This window comes from Podarcis pityusensis, assembly GCF_964106645.2.
Source record: "Podarcis pityusensis genome assembly, chromosome: 1".
NCBI lineage: Eukaryota > Metazoa > Chordata > Lepidosauria > Squamata > Lacertidae > Podarcis > Podarcis pityusensis.
Window position 1 is genome coordinate 29,121,722 of NC_138028.1, and position 26,275 is coordinate 29,147,996.

General features: G+C 44.1%; 1 protein-coding gene and 1 long non-coding RNA gene across 26 annotated transcripts in view; one reads left to right on the top strand and one right to left on the bottom strand.

The window, feature by feature from the left end:
• The window catches only part of NRXN3 (neurexin 3), a 1,227,884-nt gene that overhangs the window by 1,048,923 nt on the left and 152,686 nt on the right, over positions 1–26,275 (bottom strand). The gene's annotated exons all lie outside the window — the stretch shown is intronic.
• On the top strand, positions 8,966–25,263 carry LOC308459279. Of its 2 annotated transcripts, XR_013977957.1 has the most exons (4): positions 8,966–9,096; positions 14,126–14,275; positions 15,206–15,358; positions 24,908–25,263. It is a non-coding gene; the product is annotated as an uncharacterized lncRNA (long non-coding RNA). The 2 variants fall into 2 exon arrangements; XR_013977958.1 differs by lacking the exons at positions 15,206–15,358; positions 24,908–25,263 and having other exon boundaries at positions 14,126–14,361.

Genomic DNA, 26,275 nt, shown 5'->3' on the forward strand with positions numbered 1-26,275 from the left:
TACTTCAGTGCAACTAATCCCTCCTGAACACTCTGGCACACATTCCGAAAGAGAATGTCTAGGTGTTTAGTTCTGGCCTTGAACTGACCTGACTCTGCTAAACGCAGGCATGGTTGATTGTCCTCGAAAACACGTATCGGCAGACAATCCACTTCGCAGAGTTCCTGCACCAAGCAAGCATAGAACTCTACTTCTCTGCACACCTCTGAAAGAGCACTAAACTCAGCCTCAGTGGATGAGAGCGCTATAAGACTTTGCTTCTTGGACCTCCATCCAACTACTGAGTTCCCAAACTTCACCACTAGGCCAGACACAGACTTGCGATCCTCAAGATTAGCCCAATCCGAGTCCACAAAGCAAGTCAGTTTGACTTCTCCTTGTGCTGGCAACCTAAGACAAAAGTCTTTGGTCTCCTGCAAATATCTCAGAATTCTCTTGATGCCATTCCAGGCTTGCACACTAGGGTTTGAAGCTTCCCTGCTGAGCAGATTGACAGCAAACGCTATATCAGGTCTGCTCCACTGGGACAAGTACAACAAACTCCCTAGGGCTGACTGAAACACTTCAGTATTTTCGAACGCAGCGCGTTCTACTTGCTGGCTGTCCTTCACAAAACTAGTCTCCATAGGACTTCTCACTCCTGCACAATCACTCATCCTGAACTTCTGAAGCAGTTGCTCAATTTTACCTCTCTGGCTGAGCAAAAAACTTCCATCCTGTGCACGCTCAACATTGACACCTAGATAGGTTTTGACAGCACCAAGCTGTTTAAGCTTGAACCGTTTACCTAGCTCTTTGGCAAACTTCTCCGCCTGTTCATCTGTTTCTGAGAAGAATAGCAAGTCATCAACCCAAATCAGCAAATACTCTTGTGTTGCTCCTGAACCTCTCAGATAAAAGCAACTATCCGCAACACTTCTCCTGAAACCTAGCTCTTCTAAGGCTTCATTCAGGCACATGTTCCAGTTTCTAGCAGATTGACGTAATCCATAGATGGATTTGTGCAATCTCCACACAACATCCTGCCTTAAGTTCTCAAACCCCGGAGGAGGAATCATGTACAGCTCCTCCTGGAGATCTGAGTTAAGGTAGGCAACATCCACATCAAAGTGGTTTACTTTCCAGCCTCTCTGTGCTGCACAAGCTAACAGCGTTCTCAGAGTCTCCGCTCGTGACGTTGGCGAATACACCTTCGTGAAATGTATTCCCTTCCTCTGAGTAAATCCTCGAGCAACTAACCTGGCTTTATACTGCGGCTCTCCAGCGTCAGTGGGTTTCAAGTGGTAAACCCACCTGGAACTCACAGCCTGCTTGCCCGGTGGCAACTCTGTGAGTGAGAACACACCTAGATCTTTCATGGACTTCATCTCTTTGTCCATTGCTCTGTGCCACTTGCCTGCTTCTTCCTCAGGTAAACTCTGAATATCCTCGAAGGATTCAGGTTCACATCTTGCAGAACCTACCCAGACGCTAGAAGCGTCGTACCAATCAGGAGGCCTCCTTGTCCTCGCTGATCTCCTCAGTGTGAATCCTGGTGACCCTGCTGCTTCACTGGGTCCAGCTAAATCATCCTTAACTTCAGTGTCTTCCCCCTCTGACCTGCTGCGCCTCTTGGGCCTTACAGCTGGTCCAGCAGGTGAGGAAGGCTCACTCTTTGGCTCAAACTTGACACTTGCCTGAGGAGGTGTTCTAGGTTCCCCCCTCTGAGGGATCCTGAGCTGTCCCTGCCTTGGACTCTGTCGCTCTGGACCGTGGTCCCCGACACCAAGTTCCTCTTCCTCCTCAACGTCTGAGTCATAGAACTGCTGTGGAATCACGTCTGGATTAGCGTGCAGACGTTTCCAACCGGCTTGCTCACAGAACTCAGTGCTATTGCTGATAACCAACCTAGACTGGTCTCCACTTGGGTACGCAAACCGCCAGGCCTTTGAGCCAGGCTCATACCCTACAAAGATCATTCTTTTAGATCTTGGCTCACCTTTCTTGCGTAGAGCCTTTGGAATAAGCACCCAAGCCACACAACCAAACACACGAAGGTAGTGTACCTTAGGCTTCTTTCCATGCAGTAAGAAATACGGTGTATTTCCTACACTAGAGTTGTACACTCTATTCTCCGTATGGACCACATAGCGCCAGGCCTCAGACCAATATTTCTGGGGTAGCCCTGCGTCCCACAGGATCACAGACACAGCTTCCTGCACCGTCCTGTTCTTTCTCTCTGCCAGCCCATTCTGTTGCGGAGAGTAAGGAGCGGTCAGTCTGTGGCTAATCCCCTTCTCCCTAAAGAAATCCTGTAAAGCAGAACCAGTGAATTCAGCACCTCTGTCACTTTGAAAACCACGAACTTTGGTGGAAAAAGTTACCTCAACTGCGGTGATCCAATCCCTGATCATTTTAGCCGCCTCCCCTTTCGTTTTCAGAGAGAAGGTCCAAGCAGACCTCGAAAAATCATCAATCAAAAGCAGAGAATACTTCGAACCTCCCAGTGACTCAACAGACATGGGTCCACACAAATCTGCATGAATTAATTCCAAGGGTTGTGTGGTCTGCCTCTCTGACTTTGGATATGAGCATGTCACAATTTTCGCCTGCTTACATGCACTGCAATCTAAAAATTTGTCACAAACATTAAATTTGCACCCTTGTGTCAGCTCTGGTGCTTTCTGGAGATATTTCCAATTCAAATGGGCGAAGTGTCGGTGCCAAATATGTGAACAACCATGGTGAGGCGCTACATTCACACATTGGCCCTTCGCATCTTCGGTGTCATCCTCTCCTGTGGAAAAAGCCACATTTACAGCAAACAAATTATCTTTAGACTGCACTGTGTACACGTGTTTCCCATCCTTGGAGAATTCACATTTGTCACCTGCAAAAGAAATATGAAAACCATCGATAAGTAGATCATGCACACTTAACAAACAGTTAGTTAAACTGGGCACTGCATAAGCTTTGACTTCATGCTTAAGGAAAGGACAGAAGAAAAGGCCTGTCTCTGTTAGCCTTTTTCTGCTTCCATCTGCAATTGTCACAAACTTCTCAGTTTTTACTGTCCTGCAATTCCTCAAAAGACTGCTAGATGGCACTAGCGAATTTGTCGCACCAGAGTCTATTATTACAGTAAGAAAGTCTTGTTGTTTACATTCCTGGGTCGCCAGGGCAACAATCTCCTCACTACCACCCTCCTTGGGGCTTCTGCAGATGTCCTCTCTGGTTGTCATGGCAACAGACTCCCCCCGGCAGGAAGACTTGCCCACGACCTTCACAGCTTCCGTAGATGCAACTCTCTCAGTTGCCATGGAGACTGGACTTGTCTCAGCGTTCCCACACAACTCTGAAGCTCTTATCTCTACTTGCTGCAGGTGGCCAGCCTTGAAGCCTCTAGCTCTTTTCAGCTTCCCAGGCTCCGACTCACGACGTAAACAACTCTTGGCAGCTTTTGGAGAAAGAGGCGTCTCTGAGCTTTCACTGCTCACTGCCCCCCCACTGCTCACGGGGCCTCCAGGACGTTTTCCTGCACCCCCTCTGATGGGTAAAGGGCTCCCAACACTTGGCCTCTCTCCAGGTTCCTCACACAGACACGTTGCAGCATCCACACAGCTCCCAGGCTCAGCAAAAACACCAGCAGCATTAACAGCAACAGCAACAGCAACAGTCCCTTCGCCCCCCTGTGGGGGCTCCCAGCTCCTCCCAGCTGTGTATCGGCTCTCAAGAATGTGGCCAGCACCATCTTGCCTCTCCCTTTCGGATGCAGCCACTTCTCGGCCCTTGCTTCCCACTCCAGCTCCACAAGCTTCTCGGAGTGCTAGCCAAGCGGCCTCTGGCTTTCTTGCACCCAGGACAACAGGCACCAGATGAGCATCCACACTTTCTGCCAAAAAAGCAAGCACACGCTTCTCAACTTCACTTTGCTCTGCAGCCCTCTTAGCCTCTGCTTTCCCAGCTGCATTCTGTGTGGGGTGAATTACATTCCACAGCTGCTCCCCAACTAACAAAAGCTCTACTTGAAAGCTCCACTGCAACCAATTTTGGCTAGTCAGTTTCTGACATGGCAGTTTAAACTCAAAGCCATGTTCACAGGGCTGAGCCACTGCCTCCCTTCTGTTGGCTTTTCCAAAGGACTCACTCAGCAGCCAAACTGGGAACTCCGGACGACGTGGCTCTCAGCTCCCACTCCGCCAGCCTCCTCCGATCTGCCCTTTGAAGTCTTGCTTGGCAGTCGATCAAGCTGACGTCCAGCAAATAAAGCTTCAAAGCCCTTTCTCACACGCTTCACGTTCACCCATAACCATTGTTAGGTAGATTTATTGCTTTATTGTTCGGCGTCCGGCACGCTTCCCCTGCGCACCTCTGCAGGTCGTAAAGCAATTAGCAGAATTGCACAGCGTCCGTGTTGAAAGGGCAGTAAAACAAGTCCCACACGTTTCTTCTGTCCTAATATCACTTTATTTGCTAAAAAGTAGCATATTTACAATCAAGAAATTCCATCTGATTCAAGCTGCATCTTCTCTGCGTCCTTCTCTCTCAGTGTGCAGCTGCGCAACAAAGCTGCTTTCACTTTTCACTCAGCTCACAGCATTCCAAGCTGCTTTCGTCGCGTCCTGGCTTACTTCCCTTGTAAGTGCCTCCTCTCAGCCTCGAGACACAGAAGGTTAACCCTTCACTACACCCAACAGATAACACTAGCAGAGCAGCTGAGCAGCTGACTCACCATAGCAGACCTGTTAGAGGGTTATCGAAACAAGGTTGGCTTTTAAAATATGGTTCCCATATATGTAAACAAAGGGGGAAATGAGCTACAATCTGCAGGATCACAAGCATCCTTGTGGAGAAACACATTTACTTGGACAAAGTAAGTGACTACCTTTAGTATCCAATATGATTTTTCAGCTGTAGTTAGGTATTGCAAACCACCTTCTATCAATATCTTCCCTACCAATGTACTCTAATCATTGTTGGTTATGTTTACTCTTTCTCTCTCTCTCTCGCTATATATATATATATTATACTCTCTCTGTGTGTGTGTGTGTGTGTGTGTGTGTGAGAGAGAGAGAGAGAGAGAGAGAGAGAGAGAGAGAGATAATGATGCTCAATAATCAGAATGCTTAGTTTGTCTTCTACAGTAAGCAGTGGCGTAGCGTGGGTTCTCAGCACCCGGGGCAAGGCAAGTAATTTGCGCCCCCTAACCCAGGGCAAGGCAAGTAATTTGCGCCCCCTAACCCGTGGATTTTAGCACTCGAGTCTCTTCCGCACCCCCTCCAGATGTTGCGCCAGGTGCAGCAGGCCCCCCTGCACCCCCCACGCTACGCCACTGCTCCCACCACAAGTCTTCAGGACAGCCATCCGAAGGCTGGCGCGGGGAGAAGGTCTCTCCGCCCCACCGCCAGGCTTCGGAGCAGCCTTCCGAAGGCTGGCGCGGGGAGAAGGTCTCTCCGCCCCACCGCCAGGCTTCGGAGCAGCCTTCCGAAGGCTGGCGCGGGGAGAAGGTCTCTCCGCCTCACCGCCAGGCTTCGGAGCAGCCTTCCGAAGGCTGGCGCGGGGAGGAGGTCTCTCCGCCCCACCGCCAGCCTTCGGAGGACGTCCGAGGACAGTGGGGTTCCTGCTTCCTCCAGGAGGGCCGGCCAAACGCGCCCCCCCCAAATGTTGCGCCCGGTGCGGCCGGCACCCCTGGCACCCCCCACGCTACGCCACTGACAGTAAGTGACTAAGTCAGGCATGGCCAAAACTGGCCATCCAGATGTTTTGGGACTACAACTCCCATCATCCCTAGCTAACAGGACCAGTGGTTGGGGATGATGAGAATTGTAGTCCCAAAACATCTGGAGGGCCAAGTCTGGCCATGCCTGGACTAAGTTGACCAGTCAGTTCCCTCTCCCATAGGTTTTGACAGCATTGGCCAATTCCCTCCCGAAATTGCATAAATTACCCTCTATCCAGCAGACAATGGAGACATTTGTCCCAGATGCCAGCTGTGCCTTCAGTGCCAAGAACCCAAATTCTGAGCAATCCCACAACTACTGCTGTCATCATCATCACATTCTGTAGCAGGTAACAATATATAATCAGGTGTAGCATGAAAGGTGGGGAGGGCAGATGTGTCACCCAGAAAGGAAAGGACAAGAAGTGATTAGGAAGAGCAAAGCAGACTGAGGAATGCAGTGCAATGGGTGTAAGCTAGACTCTAACCCAGGGATAGTCAGCCTTTCTATACCTATCGCCCACTCATGCATCTTTCTTGATGGTAAAATTTATTTACCGCCCATCAATGCTCAATGGAAGGAGGAATCAGCTTGTGCCATAGAACCCCCTGCTGCCCACCTAGAATCCTGAAATGCCCACTAGTGGAAGGTAGGGACCAAGTTGCCAACCCCTGCTCTAACCAAAGTAACAAAATGTTCAGGGTTGCTCTTGACTGTGTAGACACAATTCTTTTCACTTCTTTTAAGGCACTAGAAGCATAGCATGTTCTTCCTCCTACTTGTCACCTTTTCTGATCCATGGAAGTAAGTAAAATAATTACTTTCATTTCATGCACACAAAATCTCTGACGCAAATCTAGGATTGGCTTCCATACAAAAAGAGAGACAGAGACAGAGAATGGATAGAGATCAGGATGGAGGGAGACACAAACGGTAGTCATTGCTTGACAAATCCATAGTCAGATTATAAATGTTTGATATTTTTTTTCAGAGGATGGTGTTTCATCTGAAAATTGCTTTTCCTGCTTACCATTCTTATATTTCTTGTAATTTTAAACATGGATAAAAAAAGGGCAATAAAAAAATCAATTTGAAAGTGTTTTCCTAAATTATTTTGAACTATTGATCCAAGACTTTAACCCTCACTTTGCCAATGGTTGAACTGATGTGCAAAATCATCACTGATGTGCATTTCATACCTGCAGAATTCTTCTTGTGAAGTTCCCTCCTCTCACTGCTCTGCAAACGAAATGGTCAATGGGAAGTCTGTGTGTGCCTTCCATATCTCCAACCCTGTCCTCTCTCGCAATTCAATGCAAGTTTATTGACTTAAAATTCTTTCTACAGTAAACTACTTAATTTGGGGAAAGGGGTGGTTCCTAAGTGGTGTACGAACAATAAAAATCAACATAGAAACAGTAAAACAATGCCTTTTAAAAATCCTATCACCTTCTTGGTAGGGATACTTCAAATTCTGGTTATGAATTGACCTGAATTGCACCTCCCAGATATCCACCAGCTTTCATATTTCCCAAATATTCTGATGTAATTTTTGGCTCAAATGGACATATTAAAATGAGTAACGCTGCATATTTTCTGAGGGCTGGAAAGTGACCAGACCTATCAGTCCTGACAGCTACCACTATATACTCCTCTCTTTTCACTCCAGGATGACATATTTCCTTGTGCTATTTCACACAGTCATGTTATGAGCTATGTACACTGTGTGCTATTCTAAGCCACTGGTGGCTAACTTATAGCACCTCCAGATGTGGTACCAGTAAGTTCGGTAAATGGACAGGGATGATGGGAGTTGTAGACCAACAGAATTTGGAGGTCCACAGTTAGGCACTCTTATCCTAAGGAAATACAGTGTTACAATAAAACAGCCATTGGAGGTAAAGGGTGATGGCTTGAGCACCACTACAGTCTTGCACAGGTAGTGATCAGTATATCAGCATTGCATGGAAACCACAGGGAAGACAGTAGACAAAATGATGAAGTGGAGAAAGGTTCATAGACAATGGAAAGGCAGGAGCACTGTGGATCTAATGCCCCCCTGCTGGTTGAGTACTAGGTTTATAATGTGAATTTATTGTCCAGAATGGGCAAGTCTTGAAGCCACACCATCCTAATGCAAATGACCCTCCCTTCACCTCAAGTTGTACTTTTCCTTTGTTCCTTACAAGGATCACAATTGCTGCCATGGGGGAGTGTGTCATGTTGTTTCCTTGAATACATTTAGTTCTTTTCCCCTTCTCCTTTGCTTGGAAACGGACAGGATTACTAATAGTCTCAGTATTATTCCTGCTGAGGCATCTTTTATATTTCAGTAGGACATGTAAATGCAACTCCTCCATAGCTTAGCCACTTTCAAAATGAAGAAATAAGTAATGTGTGTGGAGAGAGAGACTCTTCTGCATTCTTATAGGGAAAAAGAACATTTAGGGTGTGTGCTTTTCTTTTTTTAAAAAAAAATGGTAATTTTGAAGATACAGTTGCCATAACAACTCCTCTAATTCTTTTGACACCTTTAATTGAGCATTGACCAAAAATACTAGTAATTGGGGTGGGGGGAATGAATGTTTCAGTTGCCTTTGCAACTATAGAGCAAGCATAGAATAAGTAGATCTGGCTTCTCCTTCATCTTATGGATTTATTGCATTTGTATCCATCCCTTCCTTCACGGAGTTCAGGAGAGCGTACATGTCTTCACAGCCCTACAAGGGAGGTTAGGCTGTGAGAAAGCGACAGAACCAAGGATGAGAATCCAAGTATCCCTATTCGTAGTCTGACACTAGATTGATTACACCACAATGCACACACTAAGACCCAGTTCACATGGCTGGCTGTGAACAGAGGCTTCTGACTGGCTGCAGTGACAGCAGCTATGAGAACCAACAACTACAGGCATCCACAAAAACCAACCATCCAGCCCTCTCAGTAACTGTGTCTCTGCCTCTTGCTTGCTCATTCACTCTGCAGTACCTAACTTCATATAATGGCAGAGATGAAGAAGAATTTACTGCAACTTCCTTCTTCCTCTGCGCTGTTAGAAGCAGCAGTGTTTGTTGGTGAGTGAGTAAGCAGTAAAGAGGAATCATTACTGAGAAGATTGGATGGGGCTCTCCACAGTTGGTTGTCAGCTTCAGTTCTGATGAGTGCTGCTACAGTCACTTGGAGGCTTCTGATGATGTAATAGTCAGTTCACAGGCTGTCACAATCTGCCATTATTCTACCTCAGTGACAGTTCTATTTCAGGAAGGGCCATGGCTCAGTTGCAGAGTACATGAGTTACATGCAGGAGATTTCAGGTTCAATCCTTGGCATTTTCAGGCAGGACTGGGAAAGACTTCTGCCAGTCAGTGTAGTCAACACAGAGCCAGATGGACCTATGGTAAGACTCAGTATATAAGGTCAATTCATATTTCTTCCAGCACCCCTTTTGACTTGCGGAGAGCATCCACGTCCATATTATAATCTGGAAAATGACGGGTCGGGAATTTAAAGCCATTGGGAATATTCTCCAGTTGCAAACAAGGAAAGAAAAAATACCTTGGTTTGCAGTTAATATTTCTGTGGCAATTTTACCATGAATAATAAGTTGAAGCCACATCTCCCAATCTATAAAGACAGCCATTTTGACCTGTTATATCTTTTTACAAATAACCTACACAGAAGTAATAAATAATACAGGGACACCGACATACTTGTAACACCCCTCATCTCACACCACAGATTAATCCCTGAGCACTTGTCTCAGTTCATCCCATACTACATATTGCAGAGAGCACTTCTTCAGGGACTGTATGTTACATCTAAGTGCTGTGCAATTAGCTGACGTGCCCTAACTTCTGAAGCAGTTTTCTTATTAAAAAAAGAGCTAAACATATATCATGTCACAATGGATCCATGTGTACTTATTAAGGGATATCAACCAAAACACATTTGGCAACAATTATAATTTGGATAGTAGGTTATATTACTGGAGGAAATAGAACCACTGTGTTGGGATTTACAAGGGTCTCTGGTAACGAAGAAAGCTGGAACATATCATACTGGAAAGGGGGTTTCTGAGATCAAGGAGCAGGCTTTTGTCTTCACTTGGATACAACTGGACGTCATAGAATCATAGAATCATAGAGTTGGAAGAGACCACAAGGGCCATCGAGTCCAACCCCCTGCCAAGCAGGAAACACCATCAGAGCACTCCTGACATATGGTTGTCAAGCCTCTACTTAAAGACCTCCAAAGAAGGAGACTCCACCACACTCCTTGGCAGCAAATTCCACTGTCGAACAGCTCTTACTGTCAGGAAGTTCTTCCTAATGTTTAGGTGGAATCTTCTTTCTTGTAGTTTGGATCCATTGCTCCGTGTCCGCTTCTCTGGAGCAGCAGAAAACAACCTTTCTCCCTCCTCTATGTGACATCCTTTTATATATTTGAACATGGCTATCATATCACCCCTTAACCTCCTCTTCTCCAGGCTAAACATGCCCAGCTCCCTTAGCCGTTCCTCATAAGGCATCGTTTCCAGGCCTTTGACCATTTTGGTTGCCCTCCTCTGAACATGTTCCAGTTTGTCAGTGTCCTTCTTGAACTGTGGTGCCCAGAACTGGATACAGTACTCCAGGTGAGGTCTGACCAGAGCAGAATACAGTGGCACTATTACTTCCCTTGATCTAGATGCTATACTCCTATTGATGAGGCCCAGAATTGCATTGGCTGTTTTAGCTGCCGCGTCACACTGTTGGCTCATGTCAAGTTTGTGGTCAACCAAGACTCCTAGATCCTTTTCACATGTACTGCTCTCAAGCCAGGTGTCACCCATCTTGTATTTGTGCCTCTCATTTTTTTTGCCCAAGTGCAATACTTTACATTTCTCCCTGTTAAAATTCATCTTGTTTGTTTTGGCCCAGTTCTCTAATCTGTCAAGGTCGTTTTGAAGTGTGATCCTGTCCTCTGGGGTGTTAGCCACCCCTCCCAGTTTGGTGTCATCTGCAAATTTGATCAGGATGCCCTTGAGTCCATCATCCAAGTCGTTGATAAAGATGTTGAATAAGACCGGGCCCAAGACAGAACCCTGTGGCACCCCACTAGTCACTCTTCTCCAGGATGAAGAGGAACCACTGATGAGCACCCTTTGGGTTCGGTCAGTCAGCCAGTTACAAATCCACTGAGTGGTAGCATAGTCAAGACCGCATTTTACCAGCTTCTTTACAAGAATATCATGGGGCACCTTGTCAAATGCCTTGCTGAAATCAAGGTAGGCTACATCCACTGCGTTCCCTTCATCTACCAGGCTTGTAATTCTGTCAAAAAAACGAGATCAGGTTAGTCTGACATGACTTATTTTTCAGAAATCCATGCTGACTATTGGTGATCACAGCATTCCTTTCTAGGTGCTCACAGACTGTTTGCTTAATGATCTGCTCCAGAATCTTCCCTGGTATTGATGTCAGACTGACTGGGCGGTAATTATTTGGGTCCTCTCTTTTCCCCTTTTTGAAAATAGGGACAACATTTGCCCTCCTCCAGTCTGCCGGGACTTCGCCTGTTCTCCAGGAATTCTCAAAGATGACTGCCAGTGGTTCTGAGATCACATCTGCCAGTTCTTTTAATACTCTTGGATGCAGTTCATCTGGCCCTGGAGACTTGAATACATCTAAACTATCCAAGTATTCTTGTACTATCTCCTTAGTTATTCTGGGCTGTGTTTCCTCTGCTGAATCGTTTGCTCCAAATTCTTCAGGTCGGGCATTGTTTTCTTTATCGGAGAAGACTGAGGCAAAGAAGGCATTGAGGAGTTCAGCCCTTTCTGTGTCCCCTGTTTGCATTTCACCATCTTCTCCTCTGAGTGACCCCACTGTTTCTTTGTTCTTCCTTTTGCTACGAACATACCCATAAAAGCCTTTTTTGTTGCTTTTAACCTCTCTAGCAAGCCTGAGTTCATTCTGTGCTTTAGCTTTTCTGACTTTGTGTCTACACGTGCTGGCTATTTCTTTGAATTCCTCTTTGGTGGTTTCCCCCACCACGTTTTGAATCAAAATGGCAGTTTCAACCATTCAAAACTGCACTGATTTAAACCACTGATTTAAATTTGTGGGCTTCTTAAAACTCCCTGGCAATGCTGGGTATGAGGCTGCTAGTCCTATATATGTTATGGGAGGCAGCTCCAAGTATATGAAGCAGCAAGGAAGAAAGAACAGAGTCATTTGAGGAAACAGAAGACTTGTAGGCGGCAAAAAGCAATGGACCTGGATAGAGAGGAATGAACCAGGAGAACTGAGTAAGAGCAAGACCCAGAAAGCCTTTTGTGTTTGCTACTGCTACTTACGCAACATATTCCAAAGTGTCCCAGGGAAGGAACACAGAAAAGAACCACCTACAGCCCTCTAGCTCCAAGCTGGCCATAGACACGTAAGTCTCAATAGCCAGCCCTGGAAAAGAAGCCCTCTTATTTACCATAGGAGTTAAATCATGCCATCCCTAGATTCCATTTTATTTAAGAAACGCTTCAAAAACCAATTTCCCCCCTCTAAATCCTATAAACATTGTCCTAGCTCTGCAAGCCGCCAAGCTTGATCTTATCATAGACGGTGAGCTTGTTTTCTTTAGTTTTTCCACACAGCAATTGAGCAGAGGCGGGTGGCCCATTCCTTGCCCCTTATCGTTTGTCATTTATACAGCTCTGCAGGGAACCGGGGCTCCTATCTCACGTAAGACTCCCTTATAGCTTCTTTCTGCCGCACAACTTTTTCTCCTTTTTTAAAAAAAAGGGGGGGAGAAAAGAATCTGGATCCGCATTCAAATGACATTTATCAATAGGCATCTCCTGAGCTTCCACGCAGCAACACAATGGAAGCTTAGCCCCCATTAATGGTCCAAGCTGTTGGGTTCAACATACAAAGAGGTAACCCAATCATTTTGTCCCCATCTGGAAAGATTTCCATTGCCTTTTTCTCCAAATTTAAAACTAACCAAAATGTGCATGCCGTTCCCAGACAGAGGGAAGTGGTACTCATTACCCATAGGAAGAAAAAGCTTCAGCACTGATTTAAAAGAGGTGAGGGGGAGTACATGGAACCTACATTTCCTTCGCTGCCACTGCTTGTTGTTATAATTTTTGTATTGAAGGGCTTTCTCTAACTTTATGACATCTCCACCAATATTGTGGCGCTTTTATAAAATCAGAGTTGGAAGTATACCATGGTCAGTGCTACATCTGAGAGTTCATTCCTGGCAGGTTGTTATCCAGCCTCTGCTTAAATACCTCCAATGAATGAAAGCCCGTCTGCCTCCACCTTATCTAAACAGCTCATACTCTTAGGAAGTGTCTCATAATATTAAGCAAAACTCTGCTTCCCTGAATTTCAAGCCAGGGGTTATAACAAGGCTACTAAGGGATGTGTCTTGAGGAGTTGGCATGGACTAAGGAGAGTTCCTAGCACCGAATAGATAGACCTGGAGGACCACACTTGGTTCCCAGGTGTGAGTTTCCCCACCCACTTTCTCCAAAGTAAACACAGCTGTGTGTGTGTGTGTGTGTGTGTGTGTGTGTGTGTCTGTTTGTCTCTACCTAAACTAAAACACAAAATACAAGAATGTCCCCAAAGGGAAGGTGAGACAACCCACTGCTCACTTCAGTTGCCCTTCTCTGTATGTTTTCCAATGGATGGGCCGTGATTAGGATATAAATAAAGAGAACAGGAGAGAGATTAAACCAAATTGAGGCTGAAATCATATGCATGCTTACTTTTTTAGAGTAATCCCCACAGAACAGAGTGGGAATTATTTCTGTGTAGTGATGTAGTGCGCTGTGAATATTTAATCCAGAACCAGAAAGCTACTTAACACAAGATCTGCTTTAGCCAGTTAATGTTTTAGAAACAATGCTCAAAGAGACACCTTCAGTCTGGCTATGCCCTCCAACTCTTTTGATACACTACACTCCCTGCTCAACAAAAATTACCTTAATACAAACATGATGAGTGCCATTCTGAGACACTGGCACAGATTAACTTTTTTTGAATCCCAGGGTAATCTTAGCCTTGGAAATGATGTCCCGTGGCAGCATGCCCTATAATTTCACTATGCATTATGTATTAAACGTATTTCCCTTTCTAACAGCACCTTTAATTCCATTAGAATTAACTTTGCTCTCCTGTTAAGGAGAAAAGGCTGAGTAAATGTAATCAGCCCTGTGAACTGTGATGACAGTTGCAAACCTGCTGTAGTCTGGAACTTGGTGTGGAGAATGCAGCTTGCTGCTGAATGAGACACAGTTGCAGGCAGCCTGAGGAAACATCTTCAATCTTGATGCTTGCCACCCCCAAAAAAACCCAATTCAATAGCGAAAAAGTCATCCATTCCTGCTTTACTCAAATATATGCTGTTGTTTGAAACTACCCCCTTTTTCTTCTCAGTGTATCTCCATTCCTGCTTTACTCAGACCTCTCCCTCTTCCACTCCTCAGCTGCCTCATATGTGAGAGAGATTATTTATATATTATTTCACTCCTGGCACCATGAGTTGTCTTCTACATGTTCAAGATGCAATGTAGTAATTTGGAGCAGGTATTTTATTAACAAGCAAACACCTACATATGTACAGCATCCATCACTTAACCTGCTCTAAGTGAATAAAGTAACTGGCAGATTGCTCTTAAGAGTCTATTTGTGTTAGAGATACAGTAGCATATATATGCACAGGTAGGAGGGCTGCAGAATAGGAGGGAAGGTGAAAGAAGGAATTTAGAATCCTAGAATCTTAGAGCTGGAAGGGAGCTCAAAGGTCATCGTTCTAGAGCAGTGGTGGCCAAACTCAGCCCTCCAGATGTTTGGGGACTACAACTCCCATCATCCCTAGCTAACAGAACCAGTGGTCAGGGATGATGGGAATTGTAGTCCCAAAACATCTGGGGGGCCGAGTTTGGCCACCACTGTTCTAGAGCAACCCCCTGCAATGTAGGAAAGTCAGCTAAAGCATCCATGACACATGGCCATCCAACCTCTGCTTAAAAACCTCTAAGGAAGGTGAGTCCACAACCTTCCAAGGAGACCGTTCCACTGCATGCTTTTTTATAGCTAGAATACAAAGCTGAAAATGAACGAACTGCAGCTAAAATATTATGTTCTTTTTTCACATAGTCTAGCCATTCCCCTGCCCAAATATTCTAAAGAGGGTCTCTTCTCCAGTCTTCAGAGAGTAGCTGGAAGTGGGGAAGCAGAAAAGGTCCTCCTTTCCTTCCACTCTGCAGTTTAAATCTGAAATCTTAGGCCCAGTGCTCAGAAACTGCTCACACTAATGAAATTCCCTGTCGCAAAATCCGCCTGGAACGATGGGAGTTTCAAACAGGGCCAGGAAACTTTGGGAATTGCACCACCCCCAACTCCAATTCCCTCCTTACATGCAAGGACATTAATAACTTTCATTCACTAAAATAGTCAAGCTTGATGCACTCAGCAAAATACCTCCTCTCTTTTAAAGAAGTGTTTTGTAATTAGTAGGAACCATACAAACACAGAAGAAAGGGCATTCTTCAGCAAACACAGTTGATCAGCCAGAAAAATCACATCAACAAGGACATTTCCATCCAGGCAGAATTCATTAACAAGGCTCTGTGTGATGTGTCGCAAAGAAGAAATCTGTCCCTTCCTGTAAGTCTCTTTTCCCTCCCAAGAAAAAGCGGGTGGGGGGTGGGGAAAGAAATTTTTGCTGGCAGAATGTGATCTGAGCATTCTCAAATCTTTGAGCCTCCAACATTAACCCATCTCCCCAGAGGCGTTTCTCCTGCAAAAGCCACACGGCAGGAACCTCAGACAATAAAAGCAGGTGGCAGAACAACATAACCAGTGAACCCCCTATGGTCAAAGTCAGTTGCTTCCAATTAAGCGTTAACATGAACTCCCTCTTAAAGGAAAGAGTCAAACCTGTATCTAATCAAACACTCTCTGCTAACCTCTTTTTCCCCTGACAACAGTTGGTCAAGAGGAAAACGAGGCAGGTCCAGAGGTGGGCTCCTCTCAAGTTCTTCTGCTCTGTTAAGCAGGCCCACTCAGTCATGAGTGTGCATAATCAAGCAGCAAGAAACAGGCCGCGAGTCTCTTGCTCCCGTATATTGACGGAGTGGCAAAGGCCAGCAACACATTTGATGAGCTTTCACTCTCTGTAAACAGTGAATTTGATCTTCCCAAAAGGGTCACTAGGGATCTGCTTATGTACACATGCAACAAATGCAGTTTATTCCCCACAAGTATTGCTGAAGGCAAAGCAGATGGTTTGAGGGAAATATTATCAGATTCCACCACAGGTGGAAGATGCCTTATTGATTGATTAACCATTGAATTTATTTTCTACCCTTCCTCCAAGGAACTTAAGGCAGCATACATGGTCACACACACACACACACACACACCTATTTTATTCTCAGAAGAGTCTTCTTAAGCAGCAGCATATTTATTATTACATTTATACACTCCTTTTCCTAAAAAAAAAAAAAAGCTCAAGATGGCACAGTTGTTCTCCCCCTCTCCGTTACTGTGAGGTACGTTGAGCTGAGAAATAGTGAGTTGTTCATGGTCACCCAACGAGCTCCATGGCTGAGCGGGGATTTGAACCCTGGTTTCTCAGGTCCTAGTCCAACATTCTAACCACTACACCACACAGACCATCCCCAGGTTAGACAGAGGGCGAGAATGACTGTCCCAGTCGGGATTTGAAGGTGGGTTTCCAAAGTCCTAGACTGATACTTTCACTATTCCACCAAAGTGGCACCTATTCCAAATTAGATTACTAATCCAACTAGCAAAGGACCCTTTATAAACTGGTTGAGTAGCTTTGCTCCTCTTAATTTTACTGCACTGTTGGTTATGTTTTATATTGTATTTGTAGATTAAAAACCTTTCATATGTACTACCCTGAAATCCATTTTTGGATGAATGGCAGATTTAAGGGAGGGCGGAGGGCAGTTTGTTTTGTTCTTGTTTTTATTATGTATTTTTGTTTTTATATTGTATTTTTAATGCTGTGATCTGCATTGAGAACTATGGCTGAAGCATGGTACACATTTAATTAATAAATAAATATGTTTACTCTGAGGCCCCATTTGCACTATATATTTAAAGCAGCATCATGCCGCTTAATACAGTCATGACTCTCCCCCAACCAAGACTCCTGTGAACTGCAGTTTGTTAAGGGTGCTAAGAATTATTAGATGACTCCCTATTCCCTTCCCAAAACTACATTTCCCAGAGTGCTTTAACAATCAACCCTTCTTCCCATTTACTTCTATTGCTACTCAAGAATTTTAGCATTCCCATATATTGGCCATGTTCCATAGACAGAAACCACAGTAAACGAAGTGAACCATAAGCACCATGCATCAGGACAATATATTAACATATTTATTGCCCTCTCCATCCAACCGAGTCTCTTCCATAAAAGATATGCCACCCCTGACACCAATTTCCACTTTTTCTTTTTGCTGAGTGTGTGAAAATGTCTCTGGTTATCAAACCGGTGCCTAATGGAAGCCAACAATATTTAATGATGTGGACTCCATCTGAGAGCTCAGCTCAGGCCCTACTGCCAAACTGCCCATGCCAAGACCATTTTGCCCTCAGAAAGGTCCTGCTGTGGCTGATGCATCTCAATGAGGTCCTGGGCAACAGCCTGCAGAGGTTTCCCTGGTAACAGTGTTCCAGCAGAGCAGGATATTGATTACCCCAAGGAATGAGTTGCCACCTGGAAAAAGATTTAGGGAACATGAACGCAGACCAGGTGCATGAAACCAAGGAAGAAGTTAAGAGGAGAAAGTTGGGAATTCATATCTGAGCCAGTGAGCAAGGAAGAAAAGAGGAAATATGCTATTAGAATTACTTGCTGTGCAGAACAGAGACCTAAAACCCATAAGTCCTCCATCAGACTTCCAATGAAGTCAAAGCAATGGAGGGTGCTTGGTATTGATATTTGGAAGAGGTAAGTCAGCCTCCTCATTTTTAAGATAGCTCTATGACAAAGTTCACTTTCCAATTACATAGATGAGAAGTCTACATTATGAGATAGCAATGGGTAGCACAATGCTAACCATGCCTACTCAGAAGTAAGTCAATGGGGCTTATTCCCACGTAATTAGGGTTAGGAGTCCAGCCTATATACACATTCTGTTCGGAGACACAAACGGTGTCTCTGAAAAATTTTACACATCACTTGGGAAGACAGACAAACTAATACCAGTGTGCTGGAACAAGCAAAGATCACCATTGCTGAAGCAGTCAAAATCAATTAAAAAATTGTCCAGTAGCAACTTAGAGACCAAGTTTGTTCTAGGTATAAGCTTTCCTGTGCATGCACACTTCATGTTGTATGAATGCCTGATTATCGTCTTCCAAAGTAACTACTCTATTCCGAACTTAAAAATGGAAAGTGTAATGCTGGTGGTCAACAAAAGACATTTAAAGACTGTCTCAAGGCAAATTTTTAAAATGTAGTATAAACACCAACAACTGGGAAAGATTTGCCTGTGAGTGTTCCAATTGGAGAACAGCCTTTACCAAAGGTGTCATGGGCTTTGAAGACACTCGAACTTAGGACGCAACGGAGAAATGTGCTAAGAGGAAGGCACACTTGGCAAATCCACACTGTGATCAACTCCCGCCCAGATACCAATGTCCCCACTGTGGAAGGACGTGTGGATCCAGAATTGGCCTCCACAATCACTTATGGACTCATTGTTAAAACCGTGTTTATGGAAGACAATCTTACTCGGCTATGAGTGATCGCCAAAGAAGAAGAAGAAAGAAATAAAGATATACACATACAAATACACACACACAGGGATCCTGGATGATGATTACATCTGTTTAATCCACATGTTTTCAACAGCTGCTTGTCATATCCACACTGGACATTTTTAAATGTATAAAAACCTCTAAAGTGAAATGTGTGAGCCAAAGTCTTTAAAGTCTGAGTTCCAAAGGAAAAGCCATCAGAATTCAGACCACCATACTACCTGAGGTTTGTGTCTCGGGCGCTGGGTTGAATTTAAGTTATCATAACAAGAAATATGGATACATGTGCAATATCTGCACTGATGTCATTGACATAATCTTCATTTTGTTGGCTGCTTCTTCTGCCCTACGATTTGGTTTCTGAAATGAAAGTGACCTACTTGTTTTGCCTGGTCTCCAGTGTTCTTGTTAACTTTAAAAGGTGCCACCTTTGACAATGGCTCCAATTCTCAACCAGATTGCTTGGCAAGAAGAGTCCCACCATGGTTAATCTGTTCAGTGATACCAGACCTGGCACCATGTCTAACAGAGTTGTTTCTGGGCTTGTCTATGCACAGCCTGGACCTGAGAATTCCTCTGCCTCACTGAACTGCCAGATCAGAGTTTCTGCTGTGGCTTGATATCTAACTTTACAGACTGCTTAAAAAAAAAGCGAACAACAACAACAACCAACACCTGAGCCACTAGGCTCATTTCAGCTTCCGGGCTCATGACTACAGGATTCTAAGACTATCAAAATCATGTTCTCCTTCCTGCTCACACTTCTGGATACAATTATTATGGCAGTGATTTTCAAATCTCCTTTTTACTAGAGGGGCATTGTCTCATTGTAAATAAGGGAGAGGTTTTGTTGCTTGCCAGTTTCACCCTGACCATATTTGACAGCATGTGATCAGATAGGTTATTTTGAACATTTTCTCCCATCAACATAATGATCCTTCTGTTCTTCAAAATCTTGAGAACAAAGCTCAATTCCTCCATTTCCTGGTTGTTAAGAGACAACTGTGATCCATGGCTGGACCTGGAAGCATCCAAACGCCTAAGTCTGCAATGCCATATTGAATGAAGTGTTTCAGTGTTGTTTCTTTCAAAATATGTTCTAAAGAGCAGATGCACTGTAAGCCAAGTTGTCTTATTAAAGGATAATTGATATGATATCCCAGTTTTCAGACTATACCCCAGAGTCCTGGGTTCTTTGGGAGCTTATCAATGCTTCCTTAAATGTGAAGAGCACTGAAAAAACATGCTCACTGCCAATAATCATCTTTCTCCACAGCACACAAAGTTCAGAGTGCTGGTACTGATATCCATAGCTTTATACAGTGTGGGGGCAGAACACCTAAAACAGTGGTCTTCACGCAGTCTGCCGTGGCACCCTGGGGTGCCTTGAATGATAGTCAGGGGTGCAGCAGGCAACACTGGCCTCTGTCCCTCTTTCCTTCCCTCCCTCTTCTGATGCCCACCTCTGCCTCCCAAAGGTTTGCACAGCTGTTTGTTGCAGCAGCCCTGGCTAAAAGCTCTGAAGGTGAATGGTGCTGGCCAGGGAGTGCTGGTTGCCAGGAGCTGAGGTGGTCTTGAAGTAAGCAAGCATGTGGGCAAGAGAACCCAGTCAGCCAGCCAGCCAGCCAGCCAGCCAGCCCTTGCTGTTGGGAATGGGCAGACAAGTTGGAGGTTGGGCAGGCAGGCAGGCACTGCACTGGCCTTTCTTGTGCAAGGCCTGCCTTGGAGCTGATGGTCCAGTGCTGAAGGGGAGCCTTCCTGCTTTGCAGGCCCAACAATGCCTGCTGTTACCATTGCCACTTCCCAAGGTGAGCTGGCCTCACTTTCACCTTTGGCCAGTCTCTGTTGGGCCACTAAGGCTGGGGGCATCTTCTTCCCAGGCCCCTGTGGGGCAGTGAGAGGAGGCACCTCTCTTTGGGGTGAGGTGGGGGGCAGCCCCGAGACCAGGGGTGGCAGCAGTGGCTGCCTGGACGACTCCCAAGGAGTGCCACAGAAAGAATGTAGTTGGTCAGGGGAGCCATGGACTCAAAAAGGTTGAAAACCTCTAACCTAAAAGATTGTCTCACCTCTTATATACCCAGTCAATCACTGCACTCTGCTGGAGAGGGAATTCTGAAGATACCATATCATATCCTGCCTCTTGTTTTTTCAGTACTTGTTGAAGACTCTTCCCTTTCAACAAGCCTGCAAGGTGGAGATTTTTACTCCAATCAGTATTTGCATTAGATTTGAAATTTTATATTATTAATTATTATTATTATTATTATTATTATTATTATTATTATTTCATAAATATTTTAATATAGTAACAATTTTTAACTGTTTTTACATAAGCAATTGTTTATCTATGTGTTTACTGAATTGTGGAACCACTTCAAAATGCCTCATGAGAAGCAGTTCATGAATGCAGTAATAATACTGTTGATAATAACAGAAGCATCTTGGATGTGTTCAAAAGCACTCTTGATTCTCAGTGAGGAATGGTGAGCTCCAGTACTGCCCTGTGTGAATGGACACTGCACCCAAGGACATGGCTCAGGATTCTCTTCACCGAACAATGCTCCTTGGAGACACACAGAAGTCCTTTCACTGTGATATAGCACTGTGGGTTCATTCTCAGCCATGTTGTACACTAAAATACCATTGTATGCTGGCTTTCAAATCCTGCAAAATGCTGATGAAGATAACTGGAAAAACCAAACATGATTTGATGTCAAAAGCAGATCTCCAACGCTTGGAAAATATTCAAGACAACAAAACGCTATCTGGGGAAATACACAAAAGGGGAATTTAAGGAGAATTTCTGGGAACAAATTTGCTTCAGTTCTACTGGAGCCCCTGGCCCAACATCTACCCCCAATTACTCAATTAGCAAAGTGTTTCCAACAAGAACACATTATCCTGGTTGACAAGCTCTCATCATTCATATAAGGCAGACTTGGTTGTTCAAATCAATATTTGTTAGCAGTCAGAATAAGTTCATTTCATGCATGTTCTAATTAGAAAATAGATATTATTTTGAAACACCTGCAATGTTTGTAATCATTTTAAAATAAATGAGAATCAATATTAGCTTCCAGAGGCACCATATGGTAAACTCATTCCTGGCATGTGGTCCCTGATTGGCTCTTAATGCATCAATAGTGATCATTAGCATTTTTAAAAACTGAATTAACTTGCACTTGGATGCTGGCTGGTGACAACATTTTATGGTCTACCCATGGATAAAATGGCCAAATGCACTGTCTTAATTAGGCCATATGACCAATGAAACAACATATTACACTTTTGTATCACTATTTGTGCAAAGACTTCGAAGTACTTTCTCAGTATCTGAAAGATATTCTCACAACCAGTCATTCAGTGTAAGAAATCCATCACCCACAAGAGAATTGACACACACACTCCGACACAATGTCCATCCAGAAAACTTCAAAGTGATAAAATTGAGGCCAGTATATGTAAACTGTAGAAACTTAACTGTACATTGAAAGGTAGGACATAAGCGACAAGACAAAAGAAATTGTGCTTTTTGCAGAGCTTGGAAACTTCAGTTTAAAAGGGAACTAGTTCTAGTTCAATGCGTCCAAAAGTATTTCAAATTCACACACACACCCCTTTACAAAATGAACTCGTTTACTTCACAGTCAGTTCAAATTTCCTTAATTGTGAAATTTCCTGGAAGACAAGTGTATTGCAATGGCAGGGGCCATGGCAACCATTATTGTGGCTGGTAATTTGTGTTTAGTTGCTAAACAGCCATGTTGTATTCTGTCAGAACCATAAAACTGAAGAAACAGAGTTGGAAGGGACCCCAAGGGTGAGATCTGGTTAGAAAGCTTGGGAAGAACAGGCATATTCCCAGCCTTTCCTCCGCATCTCACCTCTTGCCCTCCCCCAAAGGATCTCAGGAGAAATACCTGTACCCAATGATCTTTGGAGCTGAGCAGGGAATTGCATTGGAGATTCCCCAGTCCTACACCACACAGGAACTCACGTGAAAACACATTAAAAGTAGAATTTTGTCTTGCAAGGGAAAAGTGGCTTTACTTGGCACACACCTGGGTAGACAGCAGGCCCTCTCACCCAGTGAATGAAGTGGGCTGAGAAGGTGGCACATCAATATACATAGGGAGGGGCTGAGGATGAGCAAAATTAACAGAGTCAGTAAGAACTAAATAAGATCACCCAGCACTTTCAAGGAAAGAGGAGCAATTCACTGTGACAACTCCGCCACTCCACATAACCCAACTGTCTTCCCGCATTCCCCTAGCAGGTTCAGTGTAGCATGGAGGAGTATTTATATTAGCTCTTTATTGCCAACAGTTGTGTAACAGCAGCTGCTTCACTTTCCTAAAGAAGTTGCTGCAGTTCACTAATTTGTGAAATGTGTTAAGCACTTTGTAAAGCACTTGAAGGCCTCTGTTGAATTAAAGCAAAATCCTAATACAGCGGTGTTTCAGTCTGGCACATAAGTAAATTCAAAGTGTTTCCAAGACACCATCTTGCTTGATCCCTCAGTTTGGGAAAATATATGGATGGCTGCTTTGAACTGTGCTGATAAAATACTGCCTGCTAGTGAGGTTATGATCAGGAATTCTCAGGGCATCAGCATTTGTCACTGTGATCGTAATTCACATCAACTCAAACTCCCACCCACCCCCAAGCAAAAAATAAAATAAAAAAATGCTGTGAGCTTAACATCAGGGGGTTAATAAAACAGCTCTCCGGTCCTTTTCCTCCTTCAGCCGATAACTTATTCAAATTGTAATTGCCTATAATGGGCACCCTGTATCACATTACTACTTATGCTACATGCAGTCTCCCAGGTCATCAATCAACTCAGCTGCCAGAAAAGACCTTGGTTCTTGTCCTACCAGTGCAACCAGTGCATTGTGAATGCTTGAGGTTTCATGACTAAACCGTTTTGTTTTGTTTACAAAAAAAAAAAGGCTACTGTCTCCAATTGCTTCCAACTGGCTTTGTTTTAGAAACCACTTGAGATTTCTCCTGTCCCACATCCCCGAACAACTAACCCCAAACAGCGGATCAATTTCTTAGCATGTCATTCCAAGCAACCAATAAGCAAGCTGCAAAATGAATTTATTTCTTCAGCAACAGAGGTCCTGCATGCATTCCACAGGCAACGGCAGGGCTGTCTGGTTGCTCTAATCTTAGGTGATTAAATACCTTGCTTTCTTAACCGATTAATCAATTAGTTCACCAATTAAAATAAATATGACAGAATTTCAATACAGGGTGGCTTTTTTTGAAGAATATTTAATGAAGGCAATAGTTCCCTTTGTCTGAACGCTAACACCACTTTTTAATATTGAACACAATGACTGCAATCCAGAGACAGTGAAGCATACTTGGGATTCATTGAAACTGGGCAATCTTTGGAGTATTTCCTTGTGCTGTTACATTCCTCTCATTCAAAGAGCACTCGGGCATGTTGGACTTTGCCCTGATTCCATGCTTTCCCCACCCCACTCCATCAAGAAGCATGCATGGCTTGGATTCAGTAATGTCATAGGCACTGATAACATTATTGTAAACAATCGATGGCATTGTGCAAGAAACAGCTTGGAGCAAAATGAATACAAATTAACATGGTAAACAAATCATTAAGTCAAATCATGCTTTCGTCCTTGGGAAGCCTAAATGCCAATCTACAATAGTGTTAAGTGTGGATTCACACAAATATTTTAAACATGGTAAGGTCTGTGGCAGTGTTGGAGAAACTTGGGTCTCCAGCTGTTTTTGGACTACAACTCCCATCATCCCTAGCTAACAGGACCAGTGGTCAGGGATGGTGTAATTGTAGTCCCAAAACAACTGGAGACCCAAGTTTGGCCAACGATGGTCTGTGGGGTTTTCTATATGCAGCATCCCCTTACTACGCAAACAAGCTCATCTGTGAAGCTGTTATACTTACCACGTTTACTGTCTATACCAGTCTGTCTCTCAACCTTGGATCCCCAGAAGTAGTTAGACTACAACTCCCATTATCCCTAGTGAGAAGGGCCAGCAGTCAGGGATAATGGGAGTTGTAATCCAACAATTTATAGGTGCCCAAGGTTGAGAAAGGCTGGTATATATCATTAGGTATACACCCCCACACACACATACACAAAAACCAAACAAAAAACCTTAACTTAAGTAAAGATCATGTGGGTTAAGTTATGTTGATGTTTCTCCGTTCATCACAGTCTCAAGATTGTTGAAACAGAGTTCTTAATATTCTCACTAAACTAGCATTCTAGGGATTCTTTGGTGGAATCCAGGACAGCTGAACTAGTATAAAACAGATATAATACAGTAATGTCGCGCAAATATGTCCATTGCCTACACCCCAAAATCAGTCTTCTTTCCTATGTGCTATATAATTCCTCACCATTCCTCTTTCCTCATCAGGGAGGATGGACTAAGCCAGACTACTTGACCTCTGGCAAAAAAGGCACTGAACACCCATTATGTTTATGGAATTGAGTCGTGGGGATTCAGCATCTCTCAGGAAGAAACCACCAAGGATGCAGCTGTTGCTAGCTATCGGAAATGGAAGGGGCTGGAATTAGATCTCCTTTGCCTCCTGTCACTTAAGACAAATGATTTATCTTGTTAGTAAACATAAAGTGTTGTGGATTTTGCAGGCTGCTTCTTTTGAACGGGAGACTTAACATTCCCAGGCAGGACTTCTTCAAAATGAGATTGCTTTTCTTCTGCGATTTACATTACCAGAGAGTCTGTTATTAGCTGGATATTTTATCTCTGACACTATGAGAAATATTGCTGCCATAAACCCCACTGCCCTTAGTAAAAGCTGAACTACTTGGTGAAAGCTAATAAAGTGGGGAACAATGAAGGCAATTGCCAATGAATACTTAAGCACCAAACAAGGGAGCTGCCCCACCCCCCAAGCTAGCCTTTCTTTGATTTCAAGAGCAGCAACAGAGGTAATTGCAGAGCAAGGGTCCTTTCCAATCTATACTGACTGGAGGGTCCATGCCACAATCACAGGGAAATTGACTACATGCCATCTTTAGCTTTTATTCTTTGTCCCCCATATAAATTCACCACTGTGATGAATTTACTTTTTAAACAAACCCAACTAGTGCTTGGCAAAATGGGATGCTTCAGACTTCCAGTATGTGCTGCCACAGCTGTTAAGATCCACCATACCTCATCATGTGCAGCTTCCCAAATCATGTAGGATTTCAATGCCAGCAATAGAACAATCAGAAGTCCAGGCGTGTCACATAAATTCAAGATCCACATGGGCAAGCTGTACGAGACATTACAGCCAGAACACAGAACTTGCACATGGAAGCAATCTCTTCCTGGATTAAGTTATCATGGAAACCAGGTGTTCTACTGGTAACTAGAGGGGCAAGTCATTTCAGAATTACCTAGAGTAACTTCTCTCACCACTGTAGTATGTAAAAACATGTTAACACTGATAAGAGGTAGGTATGGTAAACAGTAAGTAGGAATAAAATAAAAAAAATTGTCCAGTGGCACCTTGTTGTGTTGTTGTTTAGTCATTTAGTCATGTCCAACTCTTCATGACCCCATGGACCAGAGCACACCAGGCCCTTCTGTCTTCCACTGCTTCCCGCAGTTTGGTCAAAAGTGGCGCCTTAGAGATCAACTAAGTTTGTTCTGGGTATAAGCTTTCATGCACATGCACACTTCTTCAGATACACAGATACTTACTCTGTAAGTAGGAATGTCATGGGAAATCAAGCTAGATGTCATAAATCTGAACTGCTCAATTTCAGCCAT